This window comes from Panulirus ornatus, chromosome 71 (genome assembly GCF_036320965.1).
Source record: "Panulirus ornatus isolate Po-2019 chromosome 71, ASM3632096v1, whole genome shotgun sequence".
Classification (NCBI taxonomy): Eukaryota; Metazoa; Arthropoda; class Malacostraca; order Decapoda; family Palinuridae; genus Panulirus; species Panulirus ornatus.
This window is the reverse complement of record NC_092294.1, coordinates 9,795,331-9,814,634: the sequence shown is the minus strand read 5'-3', so window position 1 is coordinate 9,814,634 and position 19,304 is coordinate 9,795,331.

The following is a 19,304-nucleotide window of genomic DNA, read 5'->3' as shown; positions in this document are numbered from 1 at the left end:
GTTCTCAAAGCGCGCGTCGTATCCTGTATGTTACGGGGGTACCAGAACCTTACGTTCGGCGCTGCAGTGGGGAAGTGGGAAATGTGGTCTACAGTCCAGTGGCTTTCAAGGGGGAAAATGGGGAATGGGATGAAGGCCTATGTTAGTCCACTTTCTCTCTCTCTCTCTCTCTCTCTCTCTCTCTCTCTCTCTCTCTCTCTCTCTCTCTCTCTTTCTAATATACTTGATCGCCGTTTCCCGCGTCAGCGAGGTAGCGCCAGGAAACAGAAGAAGAACAACCCACACACACACACACACACACACACACACATATATATATATATATATATATATATATATATATATATATATATATATATATATATATATATATATATATATATTTCATTATTTATATATTTATTTTGCTTTGTCGTTGTCTCCCGCGTTAGCGAGGTAGCGCAAGGAAACAGACGAAAGAAATGGCCTAACCCACCCACATAAACATGTATATACATACACGTCCACACACGCACATATACATACCTATACATCTCAACGTATACATATATATATATACACAGACATATGCATATATACACCTGTACATAATTCATACTGTCTGCCCTTATTCATATATATATATATATATATATATATATATATATATATATATATATATATATATATATATATATATACGAACAAAGTGCACAGAAACGCGCACCTTCATAGAGCATACAAACCTCCAACAGCCAGGATCGAACCCGGGTCCCCTGTGCCACAGGGCGGGAATGCTACCGCCCATACACACACATATACAGACATATACATATATACACATGCACATATACATACTTGCTTGCCCTCATCCATTCCTGGCGCTACCCCGCTCCACAGGAAACAGGGGAGAAAGAATTCTTCCCACGCATTCCTTGCGTGTCATAGAAGGCGACTAAAAGGGGAGGGAGCTGGGGTGCTGGAAATCCTCCCCTCTCGTATTTTTTAAATTTTCCAAAAGAAGGAACAGAGAAGGGGGCCAAGTGAGGATATTCCCTCCTAAGGCTCAGTCCTCTGTTCTTAACGCTACCTCGCTAACGAGGGAAATGGCAAATATTTACATACAAGAACACCTATACATATATATATATATATATATATATATATATATATATATATATATATATATATATATATATATATATATATATATATATGTGTGTGTGTGTGTGTGTGGGTGTGCAGGTTGTATTTTGACACGCAGTAATCAATTCATATTTATAAAGACACAATATACAATTATCAAATTAAACACACAAGAATGACAATGTCTCGGTGGCGTGTTAATTAGTCCTTATCATATAATTAATCTGGTATCTGGATAATGTTAGGATGTAAATGCAAAGGTATAGGAAGGAACTTTGATATAAATGCGAAGGTATAGGGAAGAATTTTGATGTAAATTCACTTTTAGTATCGAATAGGGCCCCCAACCCCCTTTGATTTGTTCATCATATTAAACCTCATCCCAACATTAATTGCACTGTAGGCCTGGGGGGTATGAGCCATTAGATAAATAGACAATTCAAAGCAGAGGAAATAGATGTGGACCCATGAACATACCCTTAGGAATACCACATACAAATAAAAGAAAATGAAATTAGTTAACCTATTTCTTTCCTTACATGGTGGCTAAGTCGATATAAGACTCCATTAAGAACTTAACACAGCAAATACATGAATATATATTATATATACATATATGTATATATATATATATATATATATATATATATATATATATATATATATATATAGAGAGAGAGAGAGAGAGAGAGAGAGAGAGAGAGAGAGAGAGAGAGAGATGGATAGATAGATATATATAAGACCATTAACAACTTAACATAGCATATATATATATATATATATATATATATATATATATATATATATATATATATATATATATATATATATATAAACCATGCAGTCATTAAATGATACAATACGACTGAGTTCAAGATTACAACACAAAAAAAAAAGATAAATAAAAAAAAACTTCACAAGTATGAGTCACATCCATTCAGTAAAAGCTTGTACGAGACATCTTGCATCAAAGGCATTTCCTCCTCCCCTTCCCTTCTTCCCCAAGAGGAAATGTGAGTGAATCTAAAGTTCCGGGAAGGGTAACGCCCATCACACACCGCTACCTAAACCCAGCAAGGCCTTCCACTGGTCCCTACGCTGTTTTGGTCTTCACCCATCACCAGTTTGAATCATTCTCCTCTTTTCCTTTTTTTTTTGTGGAAATGGCGCTCCTGATCCATGGTTGGAAGATCCCCATCTCTTCCCAGGACTTGTGGGCACAGACACCACCCACTCGTAGGGTAAAGCGAAGCTTTCTAAACTCACTGAGGGAGAATATAAATCCCACTCTGTACCTTTCCCCGACATTAAGAGCAAACCCAACTTCTCACGTTTACGGCGCGAAAACCATTCAATCTACCACATTTACCAGCGTTATTACGTCTTCAAGCGTTACTACGAACTCATTCTAGGCCAAGACTCACCTGCTGGGGGAGTGAAGGTGGGACAGAGACGTGGTGGGGGCCCCAGTAACACGAGCTAAAGTTTCCCACTTGGGAACCAAATGGCTGAAAAATGGTCACCGTAGGAAGGTGTAGACGGGGTCTAGATGACAGACACTGCCACTTGTCTTAATTCCAACGGCCTCCTTTGGCGTTCTCCCTCCTCCGAGGTGGAAATAAGGGTTCGGGCGTGGTTCAGCGGTGGAATGGGTGGACTTTTCAGGCAGTGGGTTTAAATTCTGAGTCCGCCTTCAGCCACAACCGGGGAACTGTTACAGGCCTCCAGTCTGTGCTGGTGTGACAAGCGACATGACGGTAAACATCGCGCAAAATATTCTCAGTGTAAACCTACATTTTCTACATTAATTCACTACTTTTAGTAGTTTTGCTTCTAATTAGTCAATTGATAAAGTTTTTAGCAATGGTTAAGGTGTAAAATATGGATTAGGTAACGATAATCAAAGGGAGGAAAGGGTGATGAATTATGATAATATTTCGCGTTCTTTGGCACTCGCCTAACGGGGGATACTTAACTCATTCAAAGACCCACTTATACGCGACTAACTATATTTTCTATCCTCAAAATCCTAAATACAGATAGATTACTGGTCTATCTATCCTCAAAGATAATATTATCTTTTTTTTAAGTCGTTTTGATAGACAATTAAGGTTGTTTTGGACGAGAGACGGAGTTATACAAATTCCCGCTTCAGAGATCTGACGCGATGACGCATCTATGACGTCACCGTGACAGAATGCCGGGACTCCGCCCACTCGTGACAAGGTTCCTCGTTCACCTGAGGGCGCGAGAACATTCTTCTCACCCAGTCTCCCGCACTCATTTACTTTCCACCGACGAGTCGGACGTGCGAATAGCCAGTTTTGCCGGTCACGGTGATTGGTGAGAATGACTGTCGTGAATCATGTTCTGGGTGTGACGTTAGGGAAAAATCCTGACAGCGGATTGGCCCACGAGAGGGGCGCAGGGTGACGTCACCACAGCCATAACCAATGAGGTTGCGTTTGGTGACGTAAAACCCAGTCTCGGATGCTGTTAATCTGGCATCGAAGTTAGTCAAATGTGCGCGACGAAATATATATATATATATATATATATATATATATATATATATATATATATATATATATATATATGATAGAGTTGATAGAGATGCTCTGTGGAAGGTATTAGGAATATATGGTGTGGGAGGCAAGTTGTTAGAAGCAGTGAAAAGTTTTTATCGAGGATGTAAGGCATGTGTACGTGTAGGAAGAGAGGAAAGTGATTGGTTCTCAGTGAATGTAGGTTTGCGGCAGGGGTGTGTGATGTCTCCATGGTTGTTTAATTTGTTTATGGATGGGGTTGTTAGGGACGTGAATGCAAGAGTTTTGGGAAGAGGGGCAAGTATGAAGTCTGTTGTGGATGAGAGAGCTTGGGGAGTGAGTCAGTTGTTGTTCGCTGATGATACAGCGCTGGTGGCTGATTCATGTGAGAAGCTGGTGACTGAGTTTGGTAAAGTGTGTGAAAGAAGAAAGTTAAGAGTAAATGTGAATAAGAGCAAGGTTATTAGGTACAGTAGGGTTGAGGGTCAAGTCAATTGGGAGGTAAGTTTGAATGGAGAAAAACTGGAGGAATTAAAGTGTTTTAGACATCTGGGAGTGGATCTGGCAGCGGATGGAACCATGGTAGCGGAAGTGGATCATAGGGTGGGGGAGGGGGCGAAAATTCTGGGAGCCTTGAAGAATGTGTGGAAGTCGAGAACATTATCTCGGAAAGCAAAAATGGGTATGTTTGAAGGAATAGTGGTTCCAACAATGTTGTATGGTTGCGAGGCGTGGGCTATGGATAGAGTTGTGCGCATGAGGATGGATGTGCTGGAAATGAGATGTTTGAGGACAATGTGTGGTGTGAGGTGGTTTGATCGAGTAAGTAACGTAAGGGTAAGAGAGATGTGTGGAAATAAAAAGAGCGTGGTTGAGAGAGCAGAAGAGTGTGTTTTGAAATGGTTTGGGCACATGGAGAGAAAGAGTGAGGAAAGATTGACCAAGAGGATATATGTGTCGGAGGTGGAGGGAACGAGGAGAAGTGGGAGACCAAATTGGAGGTGGAAAGATGGAGTGAAAAAGATTTTGTGTGATCGGGGCCTGAACATGCAGGAGGGTGAAAGGAGGGCAAGGAATAGAGTGAATTGGAGCGATGTGGTATACCGGGGTTGACTTGCTGTCAATGGATTGAATCAGGGCATGTGAAGCGTCTGGGGTAAACCATGGAAAGCTGTGTAGGTATGTATATTTGCGTGTGTGGACGTATGTATATACATGTGTATGGGGGTGGGTTGGGCCATTTCTTTCGTCTGTTTCCTTGCGCTACCTCGCAAACGCGGGAGACAGCGACAAAGCAAAATATATATATATATATATATATATATATATATATATATATATATATATATATATATATATATATATATATATATATATATATATACTTTGTCGCTGTCTTCCGCGTTAGCGAGGTAGCGCAACCACGGGGAAATGGAACACACGGTCAGTTCCCAAGTGCACTTTCGTGTCATAATCACATCATCAGGGGAGACACAAGAGAGAAATATAACAGTCAGTTGATATACAACGAAGAGACGTAGCTGGGACGCTCAGTGCCTCATACGAGTGTCTGAATGCCTCTACTGAGTGCCTCTGCTGAGTGCCTCTGCTGAGTGCCTCTGCTGAGTGCTTCCTCGTCTTAACCTTTGACCTAATTTATCTTTTTCATAAGATGAACAAACAGCTTCGACTGAGATCACGTGTGAAAAAAAAATGGCCCCTTTAAATGTCCCACGTGTGGAAAAAAGCCCCTTTAAATGTCCTACGTGTGGAAAAAGGCCCCTTTAAATGTCCCACGTGTGGAAAAAAGGCCCTTTTAAATGTCCCACGTGTGAAAAAAGGCCCTTTTGAATGTCCCACGTGTGAAAAAGGCCCCTTTAAATATCTCACGTGTGAGAAAAGGCCCCTTTAAATGTCCCACGTGTAAAAAGGCCCCTTTAAATGTCCCACGTGTGAAAAAGACCCCTTTAAATGTCCCACGTGTGAAAAAGGCCCCTTTAAATGTCCCACGTGTGAAAAAAGGCCCCTTTAAATGTCCCATTTAAAAGGAGGGAGAGGGGGAGGGGAGGGGGGTGTCGATAAACGAAGCTACCCCAATTACGAGAGCCATTTATGGCCGTTTATTTCAATGGCCTCAGTGGGGCCTCCTGTACAATGCTCCTGCTCTCCATTCAGTAGCAGGGGAAGTGGGGGAGAAATAAATAATAGGGGGGGATGCCTCCCCCCCTTTTTTGTGGCTGGCGATGAAAAATATTTCCCCTTAATAACGAAACTGCATTTTTTTCCTTTGGCAGAGCCCGGTAACACCAGAGCCAACAGTGTTCAGCTTAGGTCAGCTTAGCTTGGTCAACGCTCCATCAAAAGATAAGCAACACACACACACACACACGCACACACACACACACACACACACACACACACACACACCCACACACATACACCCCCAGTCTCTGGGGATGTATTGTAAATAAGGCACCAAAACACACGTAACCCCCCCAGATAAAAACCCCCATATACATCAGAAGATCCACCCACCCCCATACACCTGTATATACACTATAGTCCCCATCCCCATTTCCCATCTAACCATCTCCTATCCTACCCCTTCCTTTCCCATTCTGTGGAAGGGGAGATTACGAAACAGAATAACTGAATGGAAATGGCCTCACGTGTCGAAGTACATGAGAAAGTTATTCTCCAATGGCGTGGATGTGGTTAGGGGGATAGTTAGGATAGAGGAACGTAAGGGCTAGTGAGGGGATAGTTAGGATGGAGGAACGTAAGGGCTAGTGAGGGGATAGAGGAACGTAAAGGCAGGACAGTGGGGGTAGTTAGTTAGGATAGAGGAACGTAAGGGCTAGTGAGGGATAGTTAAGATAGAGGAACGTAAGGGCTAGTGAGGGATAGTTAAGAAAGAGGAACGTAAGGGCTAGTGAGGGGGATAGTTAGGATAGAGGAACGTAAGGGCTAGTGAGGGGATAGTTAGGATAGAGGAACGTAAGGGCTAGTGAGGGGGATAGTTAGGATAGAGGAACGTAAGGGCTAGTGAGGGGATAGTTAGGATAGAGGAACGTAAGGGCTAGTGAGCGGTGAAGGTGTACAGTTAAGTGTGGTAGAGGCCAGAGACCCCACACATTCCGGGGGGGTAGAGGCCAGAGACCCCACACAATCCGGGGGGTAGAGACCAGAGACCCCAGACATTCCGGGGGGGTAGAGGCCAGAGACCCCAGACATTCCGGGGTTAGAGGCCAGAGACCCCACACATTCCGGGGTTAGAGGCCAGAGACCCCACACATTCCGGGGTTAGAGGCCAGAGACCCCACACATTCCGGGGTTAGAGGCCAGAGACCCCACACATTCCGGGGTTAGAGGCCAGAGACCCCACACATTCCAGAGTTAGAGACCAGAGACCCCAGACATTCCGGGGTTAGAGGCCAGAGACCCCACACATTCCAGAGTTAGAGACCAGAGACCCCACACATTCCGGGGGTAGAGGCCAGAGACCCCACACATTCCGGGGGGTAGAGGCCAGAGACCCCAGACATTCCGGGGGGTAGAGGCCAGAGACCCCCAGACATTCCGGGGGGTAGAGGGGTGGTTCGAAGGTGGGGGGGTTCGTCATGCCCTCACTAAGACGTGTAGAAATTCCATCTGACGTCTCGGACCCCCTCCTTCGGGGGCCCTGAAACCCCCCCCCCCCCCACTGTGTTGTCATTGTTTCCGGCCTCTCCAGCAGGCGGGAATCACCGTAGGGCATGGTCTGTTAACGCCTCTATAGGGTGGTCTGCGTCTCTGTTGCTCAGTGAGTGAGACGCTGCTATGGCGGACCCACCACCCATCTCCCCCCCTCCGTCTCTCTCCCTCTCTCTCTCTCTTGGTGCTCCAGCCCACAGCCATGGGGAGAGAGAGAGAGAGAGAGAGAGAGAGAGAGAGAGAGAGAGAGAGAGAGAGAGAGAGAGAGAAAGGAGGGGAGAGGGTCATCATCCCCTCCCATTCCCCCCTTCTCCCTCCTCTTCTTCTTCGCCAACACCGTCTGTGCTCTGTGAACCCCAACACACCCCCTCCCCCCCAACACCCACCCCCCCACCTAAGCCGGCGGTGTAGAGAGAGAGAGAGAGAGAGAGAGAGAGAGAGAGAGAGAGAGAGACCCATCCATACCCACCGTCTCGTCTCCCCAAACGGAAGTCTTTGACCAACGCATCGGTCAAACGGCTTAGCCAATCATCCCCCTCCCCCTTGATGGCGGACCAATGCTGGTCCAAGAATGTGACCTGGTCGTGTGACCTGGTCGCGTGACCTGGTCGTGAACTGAGAGCCAAAAATTAAAAAAATTGCTTTGAAAAGAAATGGCTTTAAACCAATCGCTTCGATGGAGCTGTTGTCTGAGTGTCTTTGCTGGTTGTAAACACAAAATAACACTTCTCTTTTTCTTTTTAAATGACTTACAAACTTATGAGTCCACGGGGGAAAATGGAACACGATAAGTCCCCAAGTGCACTTTCGTGTCATAATCACATCATCAAGGGGAGACACAAGAGGGAAATATAACAGTCAGCTGTTATACTGATGTATATCAACTGACTGTTATATTTCTCTCTTGTGTCTCCTCTGATGATGTGATTATGACACGAAAGTGCACTTGGCAACTTATCGTGTTTCATTTTCCCCCGTGGACTCATAGGAATATCTTGATCACGCGCAAAATTGTGATCCTTTCCAACATATATATATACATATATATATATATATATATATATATATATATATATATATATATATATATATATATATATATATATAGACAGGGGTCATGACAAGGCTATACGAGGCCACTTGCCTCATCTAGGGGGGGGACACCCTGGCCACGCCTCCTTCGGGAGGTGAGACGTGTGTGTGTGTGTGTGTGTGTGTGTCTCCTGCCGCAGGCGCCCTTACCTTAAGCGGACGCCAGGTGCAGGATTGCTGAGGGAGTGGCGTGCCGGGCCTGACCAACCACTGCTACGTTTTGCAGCGCAAGAGTTTCAGTAGGGTAGAAGGGGAAGATCTTTTGATTCGCTTCCTTCTGTAAAAAAATGAAAAAATAGAATGATTGATTTATTCATTTGTTCGTAAAGGTTTCGTCTTCGGGAACAGCGATGTGTTTATATAACGAAAAAAATGTATATTGTGTTTATATAACGAAAGAAATGTATATTATAGAGCACGAAAGATCAAACACCTAAACTCCATTGTGGTTGACTTGCGTGTGGTGAAGTAACTTTTGATCTGGCCCTTATTAGGGTCAATTCAAAGACAGGCCATCATACCCTGAAGGGATCGTACCGTCGTGCTCAAGGGTCGTACCGTCGTGCTCAAGGGTAGTGCCGTCGTGCTCAAAGGTCGTACCGTCGTGCTCAAGGATCGTACCGTCGTGCTCAAGGGTCGTAACGTCGTGCTCAAGGGTCGTACCGTCATGCTCAAGGGTCGTACCGTCATGCTCAAGGGTCATACCGTCGTGCTCAAGGGTCGTAAAGTCGTCTCCTGCCGAAGGGGTTAAGTATGCGATGCGAGGCGTGCGCGAACATGGGTATACTTGGTCGACTTTCCTTCCACAACATACCTCCTCCACCCACCCAACGCCCCACCTACAACCTCCCTCTCCTTCAGGTGTTCTGTCCTCCTTCAGGTTCACCAGGGCCTCCACTCCACCAGTAGGTTCCTTCAGGTTCATCACGACCTCCACTCCACCAGTAGGTTCCTTCAGGTTCATCAGGGCCTCCACTCCACCAGTAGGTTCCTTCAGGTTCATCACGGCCTCCACTCCACCAGCAGGTTCCTTCAGGTTCATCACGACCTCCACTCCACCAGCAGGTTCCTTCAGGTTCATCACGGCCTCCACTCCACCAGCAGGTTCCTTCAGGTTCACCAGGGCCTCCACTCCACCAGTAGGTTCCTTCAGGTTCATCAGGGCCTCCACTCCACCAGTAGGTTCCTTCAGGTTCATCACGACCTCCACTCCACCAGCAGGTTCCTTCAGGTTCATCCCGGCCTCCCGTAGTAGATCGAGGCGCCCTTCGAGACGAAATCTATCCGTTATGAAGAACCGACAACCAGGTAGGTATCTGTTCCTCCTCCTTCTTCCACAACGGCAACAGAGGCAGTGAGGAGGAGGAGGAGGAAGAGGAAGAGAACAAGAGAAACCAAACGGGAGTCGTCAATGGAGCGAGAGCCGTCGACAAGTCGCTCCTGTCGGAGTCGCGGGCGAAGAGCGTTCCCGACGCCTGGCAGAGAGAACGGGAGCTCGAATGGCCCTCTCTCATCACGTCTTCTCTCTCTCTCTCTCTCTCTCTCTCTCTCTCTCTCTCTCTCTCTCTCTCTCTCTCTCTCTCTCTAGCAACCTTCCCTTCCCTTCCCTTCCCTTCCCTTCCCTTCCCTTCCCTTCCCTTCCCTTCCCTTTCCTCCCTCCTCTCTCTCTCAGCCGAAGCGAAGCGAGCGATGGCTGTCGACAGAGGTGCAAGACGCCAGTCAAAGTTTGTATGCCTCTCCACTATTACTACCACCTCCTCCTCCAGCACCTCCTCCCTCCTCCTTCTTCTTCTCCTCCTCCTCCTCCTCGAGTTACATAGCCTGGGCGGGGCGCCCCTGACGCGATGGGCATCTTAGGTGCTAGATGGACGCTTCGCCTCCTCCGCACACACACACACACACAGAGCCGTGTTCATACACATGTTATTGGAAGCATTCCTCTGTCTCTCCTGCTCCTCCTCCTCTCGCGCTCCTGCCTCCCGCGGGGGTTTCTCGCTCTCCTCCCTCTCGAGGGTTAGGTTTTCACCCCTGGGCTATGACTTGAGAAGAAGCCTCGAGTCTCACTCAAAGACACTCGCTTTTTTAGGCAATTTCTCCTTCGTAAAGACTTAATTGAGTGTGGCTTTTTCACATGCCCTTCTCTTACGACTGGGGGATCTTACTCACGTATTAATGATTCGCCCTTACACATAGAGAGGTCAAAATACGACGCCTTATTTGCGTCAGTGCAAAGTAATGGAGACAGACGTAAGGCGTAACGTCTTCTGGAATCGAACGGGACACTGTACGTTGCAGTGCTAGACGTCACCTATCCTTATGGGGTCAAGAACTCCAGTTCCAAGAACTCTTTTGAGTTCATAAAATGAACTTCTGAGGGCCAGATGTGTATGTATGGATAACTGGCTGGGAAACACATTTCGACCACAACACAACTAATATAGATGGCTTCATCTGGCATCAGATTTCATATACTTTCGAATATAGGTTTCAGTAGTTTTCATAATTGGTCCAGTGCTGCTCGTTTATAGACTTAGTCCTTTGCACTCACGAATATATAGTGCTGTTGTCTCATACTTGCCTTCTCTTGCCCTTTGTGGTTTGGGTAATAATCTACCTTACAGGGGAAGAAGGGTAGGTAGGCAAAGAGAATAAGGATGAAGGGTGGTTGTTGGAGATAGGGAAGCTTGAAGAAAATGTCAGATGTGATCTTGACACGAAAATGCACTTGGGAAATTATCCTGTCTCGCTTTCCCGTGGATGAAAAAAAAGGATTGAAAAAATGGCGTCCTAGCTACGTCTCTTCGTTGTATATCAACTGACTGTTATCTTCCTTGTGTCTCCCTTGATGATGTGATTATGACACGAAAGTGCACTCGGGAACCGATCGTGTATCATTTCCCCCGTGGACTCATACGAATATACTTGATCACGCGCTCAATTGTGATCCTTTCCAACACACACACACACACACACACACACACACACACACACACACACATATATATATATATATATATATATATATATATATATATATATATTCCGCCAATCCTCAGGCACCTCACCATGAGTCATACATACATTAAATAACCTTACCAACCAGTCAACAATACAGTCACCCCCTTTTTTAATAAATTCCACTGCAATACCATCCAAACCTGCTGCCTTGCCGGCTTTCATCTTCCGCAAAGCTTTTACTACTTCTTCTCTGTTTACCAAATCATTTTCCCTAACCCTCTCACTTTGCACACCACCTCGACCCAAACACCCTATATCTGCCACTCTGTCATCAGACACATTCAACAAACCTTCAAAATACTCATTCCATCTCCTTCTCACATCACCACTACTTGTTATCACCTCCCCATTTACGCCCTTCACTGAAGTTCCCATTTGCTCCCTTGTCTTACGCACCCTATTTACCTCCTTCCAGAACATCTTTTTATTTTCCCTAAAATTTACTGATAGTCTCTCACCCCAACTCTCATTTGCCCTTTTTTTCACCTCTTGCACCTTTCTCTTGACCTCCTGTCTCTTTCTTTTATACTTCTCCCACTCAATTGCATAGTGCCATTGTACAAAGGCAAAGGGGATAAGAGTGAGTGCTCAAATTACAGAGGTATAAGTTTGTTGAGTATTCCTGGTAAATTATATGGGAGGGTATTGATTGAGAGGGTGAAGGCATGTACAGAGCATCAGATTGGGGAAGAGCAGTGTGGTTTCAGAAGTGGTAGAGGATGTGTGGATCAGGTGTTTGCTTTGAAGAATGTATGTGAGAAATACTTAGAAAAGCAAATGGATTTGTATGTAGCATTTATGGATCTGGAGAAGGCATATGATAGAGTTGATAGAGATGCTCTGTGGAAGGTATTAAGAATATATGGTGTGGGAGGCAAGTTGTTAGAAGCAGTGAAAAGTTTTTATCGAGGATGTAAGGCATGTGTACGTGTAGGAAGAGAGGAAAGTGATTGGTTCTCAGTGAATGTAGGTTTGCGGCAGGGGTGTGTGATGTCTCCATGGTTGTTTAATTTGTTTATGGATGGGGTTGTTACGGAGGTAAATGCAAGAGTTTTGGAAAGAGGGGCAAGTATGAAGTCTGTTGGGGATGAGAGAGCTTGGGAAGTGAGTCAGTTGTTGTTCGCTGATGATACAGCGCTGGTGGCGGATTCATGTGAGAAACTGCAGAAGCTGGTGACGGAGTTTGGTAAAGTGTGTGGAAGAAGAAAGTTAAGAGTAAATGTCAATAAGAGCAAGGTTATTAGGTACAGTAGGGTTGAGGGTCAAGTCAATTGGGAGGTGAGTTTGAATGGTGAGAGGCTGGAGGAAGTGAAGTGTTTTAGATATCTGGGAGTGGATCTGTCAGCGGATGGAACCATGGAAGCGGAAGTGGATCATAGGGTGGGGGAGGGGGCGAAAATTTTGGGAGCATTGAAAAATGTATGGAAGTCGAGAACATTATCCCGGAAAGCAAAAATGGGTATGTTTGAAGGAATAGTAGTTCCAACAATGTTGTATGGTTGCGAGGCGTGGGCTATGGATAGAGTTGTGCGTAGGAGGATGGATGTGCTGGAAATGAGATGTTTGAGGACAATGTGTGGTGTGAGGTGGTTTGATCGAGTAAGTAACGTAAGGGTAAGAGAGATGTGTGGAAATAAAAAGAGCGTGGTTGAGAGAGCAGAAGAGGGTGTTTTGAAATGGTTTGGGCACATGGAGAGAATGAGTGAGGAAAGATTGACCAAGAGGATATATGTGTCGGAGGTGGAGGGAACGAGGAGAAGAGGGAGACCAAATTGGAGGTGGAAAGATGGAGTGAAAAGGATTTTGTGTGATCGGGGCCTGAACATGCAGGAGGGTGAAAGGAGGGCAAGGAATAGAGTGAATTGGAGCGATGTGGTATACAGGGGTTGACGTGCTGTCAGTGGATTGAATCAAGGCATGTGAAGCGTCTGGGGTAAACCATGGAAAGCTGTGTAGGTATGTATATTTGCGTGTGTGGACGTGTGTATGTACATGTGTATGGGGGGGGTTGGGCCATTTCTTTCGTCTGTTTCCTTGCGCTACCTCGCAAACGCGGGAGACAGCGACAAAGTATAAAAAAAAAAAAAAAAAAAAAAAAAAAAAATATATATATATATATATATATACTCTCTACCCTTCACATCATTGCCATATTCCACTATGTTCATCACGTCATTAACCAAGGCGAACTCTCACTGACGCATTGATAATCATTAATCATAATAATCATAATTTCACTGATGCGTAATTGATTATTACGACGCACCTCACAGCTGATTACCTCCCTTGGTCTAGGTGTAATTACCTAAATGTAATTATTTGTTTCTACAGCACTGGGAGAGAGTTCTGTACACTAGTGGGTCCACATCGTGTGTGTGTGTGTGTGTTTGTGTGTGTGTGTCTATATATACGGATAGTATGAGTGAATGGTACATGTCTGGGGGTCAGATGAAGGCAAGTATAGATTGAACGCATTTTCCATCATACAGACATATTGTATCAGTGATAGTATGAGTGAATGGTACATGTCTGGGGGTCAGATGAAGGCAAGTATAGATTGAACGCATTTTCCATCATACAGACATATTGTATCAGTGATAGTATGAGTGAATGGTACATGTATGGGGGTCAGATGAAGGCAAATATAAATTGAACGCATTTTCCATCATACAGACATATTGTATCAGTGATAGTATGAGTGAATGGTACATGTATGGGGGTCAGATGAAGGCAGATATAAATTGAACGCATTTTCCATCATACAGACATATTATATCGGTGATAGTATGAGTGAATGGTACATATCTGGGGGTCAAATGAAGGCAAGTATAGATTGAACGCATTCTCCATCATACAGACATATTATATTAGTGATAGTATGAGTGAATGGTATATGTATGGGGGTCAGATGAAGGCAAGTATAAATTGAACGCATTTTCCATCATACAGACATATTGTATCAGTGATAGTATGAGTGAATGGTACATGTATGGGGGTCAGATGAAGGCAAATATAAATTGAACGCATTTTCCATCATACAGACATATTATATCGGTGATAGTATGAGTGAATGGTACATATCTGGGGGTCAAATGAAGGCAAGTATAGATTGAACGCATTCTCCATCATACAGACATATTATATCAGTGATAGTATGAGTGAATGGTACATGTATGGGGGTCAGATGAAGGCAAGTATAGATTGGACACGAATTCCATATATGTACTTCTTTCTCAGGTTGAATAACGCGTCAAGGGAGCTTCTGTATGTATGTGTGTGTGTGTGTGTGTGTGTGTGTGTGTGTGTGTGCGCGCGCGCTCCTCTCTTTGTCCGGTTCGCGTCCGCGGGGATGTATCTCGACCCGCGTTGAAGGAGGTGATGAAGGAGAGGTCGGAGCCGTTTGAGTGATATGGCAGCAGCCGGGGGGGGGGCGGGGCGATCCTACAGGAATCGCTGACTACCTCCTCCCCCATCAGGAGCGAAGTGGAGGGGCGTCGTCCCAGCACACGTATGTACTTCATCCTGACGACCACTCACTGATTCGACCCCTGTGTGTTCGGAGCTTCGAGATGAGCTGGGGTTATGAATCAGTGGGAGGGTGGGCGACGCAAGGGCGCCATTCTTATCCTTGTACGGTCAAGATGGTCTTGTACACACACACACACACACACACACACACACACACACAGATACACATAAGCGCACGTGCGTGCGCCCCAGTGGTCAAACAGTAGATGTCTTTGAGTGAGGACGGGGCGCCCCTCCCCCAACCCTCCCTCAGAAGATGCGCTCTCTCTCTCTCTCTCTCTCTCTCTCTCTCTCTCTCTCTCTCTCTCTCTCTCTCTCTCTCTATCTATCTATCTATCTATCTATCTATCTATATCTCTATCTATCTATCTATCTCAAGGCAAAGTTTCCGTAAACACACACACACAGACACACAGGCACACACACACACACACACACACACACACACACACACACACACACACATTCTCTCTCTCTCTCTCTCTCTCTCTCTCTCTCTCTCTCTCTCTCTCTCTCTCTCCCCCCCTCCTCATGCCACCACCAGCCCGCCCTGGTCATGCAGGTAAGACCTGTCATGCACTGTACACCAGCATGACTCTCATGACCAGGCACAAAAAAAAAGGAAAAAAAAAATAGAAAAAAAAAACCATCCCCCCATACCCCTCCCCCCATACCCCTCCCCCATACCCCTCCCCCCATACCCCATCCCACATACCCCTCCTCCGTCAGCTGAGCGGACCGGCTTCAGGTGTGTGTGTACACCCCATCCCCCCCCCCCCCTTCACCGCTCCTTTCACATCTACAACCTAACCATGCTGCTGAAAGGAGCGCATTCCCTCCTTAAGGCAAACCTAAACTGTCGTAATTGTCATCGATATCTTGCGAATAATTTTTTGGGGGAACGTAACTTGACCAGCTGATGTTTGGGGTCATCTGTGTGTGGTAGGTGTGTGGTGGTGGTGAGGTGTGGTGTATGTGGTGTGGTGTATGTGGTGGTGGTATGTGGTGGGGGTGTGGTGGTGGTGAGGTGTGGTGTGTGTGTGGTGGTGTGTGGTGGTGAGGTGTGGTGTATGTGGTGGTGGTGTGTGGTGGTGGTGTGTGGTGGTGTGATGGTGTGTAGTGTGGTGGTGTGTGGTGTGTGGTGGTGAGGTGTGGTGTGGTGGTGGTGTGTGGTGGTGTTTGGTGTGGTGTGGTGTATGTGGTGTGTGTTGTGTAGTAGGAGTGTGTGGTGTAGTGTGGTGAATGTGGTATGGTGTGGTGATGGTGGTGATATGTGGTGTGTGTGGTGTGGTAGGAGTGTGCGGTGGTGAATGTGGTGGTGGTGGTGGTGTGGTGCAGGTGGTGTGTGGTGGTATGTGGAGTGTGTTATGTGGTGGTATGTGTTGTGTGGTAGAAGTGTGTGGTGTGGTGCAGGTGGTGTGTGGTGATATGTGGAGTGTGTTGTGTGGTGGTATGTGTTGTGTGGTAGGAGTGTGTGGTGTGGTGAATGTGGTGGTGTGTGGTGGTATGTGGAGTGTTTTAGGTGGTGGTATGTGTTGTGTGGTAGGAGTGTGTGGTGTGGTGAATGTTGTGGTGGTGTGGTGAGGTGTATGTGCTGGTATGTGTTGTGTGGTAGGAGTGTAGTGTGGTGTGGTGGTGGTGTGTGGTGGTGTGGTGCAGGTGTTTGCAATGAGATGGTGAGATTGCAAGCTCGTGTGGCGAGTTGACCTTACTTTTAGCCTCAAGGTAAGACAAACATCTTTAAATTGAGACTCATAAGACTTGTTCCTCAGCCTTCAATCCTGCCTGGATATATATATATATATATATATATATATATATATATATATATATATATATATATATATATATATATATATATATATATATATATATATTGCAGTAAGGTTACAGTCATCTAGATGTGAGTGTGTGAGTGTGAATGTGTGTCTGTGTGTGTGTAGGTGTCTGTGTGTGTAAGTCTGTGCATGTGTGTTTATTTGTGTGTGTGTGTGTGTGTGTGTGTGTGTGTGTGTGTGTGTGTGTGTGTGTGTAATTATCATGTCACAAAGCAGGGGCAAATGATGTTAGTCGTGGTCTTGAAGTGAAACATCTATCAAGTCTATTCTTAAACGCATCTATAGGACTGCTTTCATCCACTCCAACTGGTATATGATACTCTAATATAACCATCCTGTGGAGGGAAAAGTACTCCAATTCATTCAAGGCAAAACATTTGCCTATTAAGTCTGTGTTCATCATTACGAGTTGACATCACACGAATGTACGCAAAGTAGTTTGTAGGATTAAGACTTCGAATATTTTAATAACATTCAATACTTTTACTATTTTCGTTTTCAGGTTGAAGTTTCCAGTCATGGTTGAAAGTTCCCATCGAGGCCAAGCCTCACTTGAAATATAGAGATGTTAGTGAAAGGGGGAAGAAAAGAAGAGACAAGGGAAAGTATATACGAATTTTGGAGAAGGTGATAAACCTGTCTTTTGAAATGTGCCAGGTCATAGGTATTTGGAAAAGACACGAGAGGGTAGAGAATTCCAAAGCTTCGACGTGTAGGGAAAGAAATAGTTGTCAAAATGGCCTACCCTTGAGTTGCCAATGGTTACCCAGTAATTATGTGACGCAGTAGTAACTTGCCGAGTGATGCGTGGTCTAGCGAGTAGTGGAGGGCACACAAGCAGCCAGCTCTCGGGAGCAAAAACCAAAGTAATACTTATAGAAGAGGGAGAGTGAACCAAACATTGCGGCGTAGGGCCAAGTTAGGATGCAGAGCTAGAACCACTCCAGATGTGAGAGCAGTACTCCATACAAGGACGAATCAATCCCTTGTATAAATGGAGCAACTGTTTTGAAGAAAACTTGTCTCCACACATATAGATATGGCTTCCAGTTTCTTAGAGGCAGACTTAGCTATTTCCCTGACGTGGAGTTTCGAAGATAGAACGGATATTACAGTAAACCGAGTATGTTCATTGAGTGAAGAGGCGAAATTACAGTCAAAGGAAAGAGAGTAGTTGAGGAATTTTTGATAGAGAGAGAGAGAGAGAGATGGGTCCTGGAGGCATTAGACTTAACCAGATTTCGTCTAACTCAATGAGATATCCAGTCCAAATCTGAGTTTAGTGAGGAGGCTGGGCCAAGACGAGATGCAGATCGAGTGAGAGAAGAAGAAGCAGAAATGAAGGATTTGGATGAGTTGAATCGTCAGCTTATGAGTGCGTTGGATTATTTGTGAAGGAGAGGAAATCGTTGAACAAAAAAAGAAGAATAGTATAGGGGGGACAGGAGAGAGAGAGAGAGAGAGAGAGAGAGAGAGAGAGAGAGAGAGAGAGAGAGAGAGAGAGAGAGAGAGAGAGAGAGACGGATTGGTTGATCTATCAACAACCATGGAGACAAATCGGCCAAAAAGGAAGCTAGATATGAAGGAGCAAAGTGAGGGAGGGAAGCCAAAAGAGGGTAAACTAAACGATAAGACCCCAATGCCACTCCTTGTCAAAAACTTTGGATACGTCAAGGGCAACTATATAAGACTCCCCCAAATCTTCCAGGGATGATGCCCAGACATGAATAAGATAAGAAAGAATATCACCAGCGGATCTCGCCTTACGGAAACCACAGGGGTGATCAGGGAGTAGATGGTGAGTCTCAAGACCTCTGAAGATATGGGAGGTGAGGAGGATTGAATAATCCAAAGACTCAGGAAATGGTAGATGTCAAAACAAGAGGATGATAATCAAGAGGGGGGTTTTTAGAACAGTTACCCTTCTTGGGGATGCAGATGTACAGCGCTTGATTCCAAGCGGGATAAGCGCCTAAACAGAAAACGGAATAGACGAGCAAGCACAGGTGCAAGTGCAAAGGTACACTGTTTCAGAACACGGGGTTGGATGCCAACAGGACCATAAACCCTGCTTGTGTGCAGAGAAAGAAAACGCTTTTTGGACACTCCTAAATGGGATTAGGGACAGAGACATAGGATCAAGTTAGAGGAGCATCAGTAGGGAGTGAGGGTAAATTCGAATCATCCAAGATAGAGTTAGAGGAGAGGCGGGAAACCACGTATAGAGCAGCTCTGTCTATTGGGAGAGACAGCTGTAGGAGCCGTCAGGAAAAATGGGAGAGCGAGGGAAAGGTAGACAGAAGCCATTAACACTGTCCATAGAGACATTGGAACGGTACACGACCCCATCTCCCTCCCTCCCTCCCACGTAAATGTACATTGCAATAACCACCTGTTCACCCGTCATCTAAATCCACCCCCCCTCCCCTTCCCTCCCTCCCTTCTGAGCCGGCTGAGAGAGAGA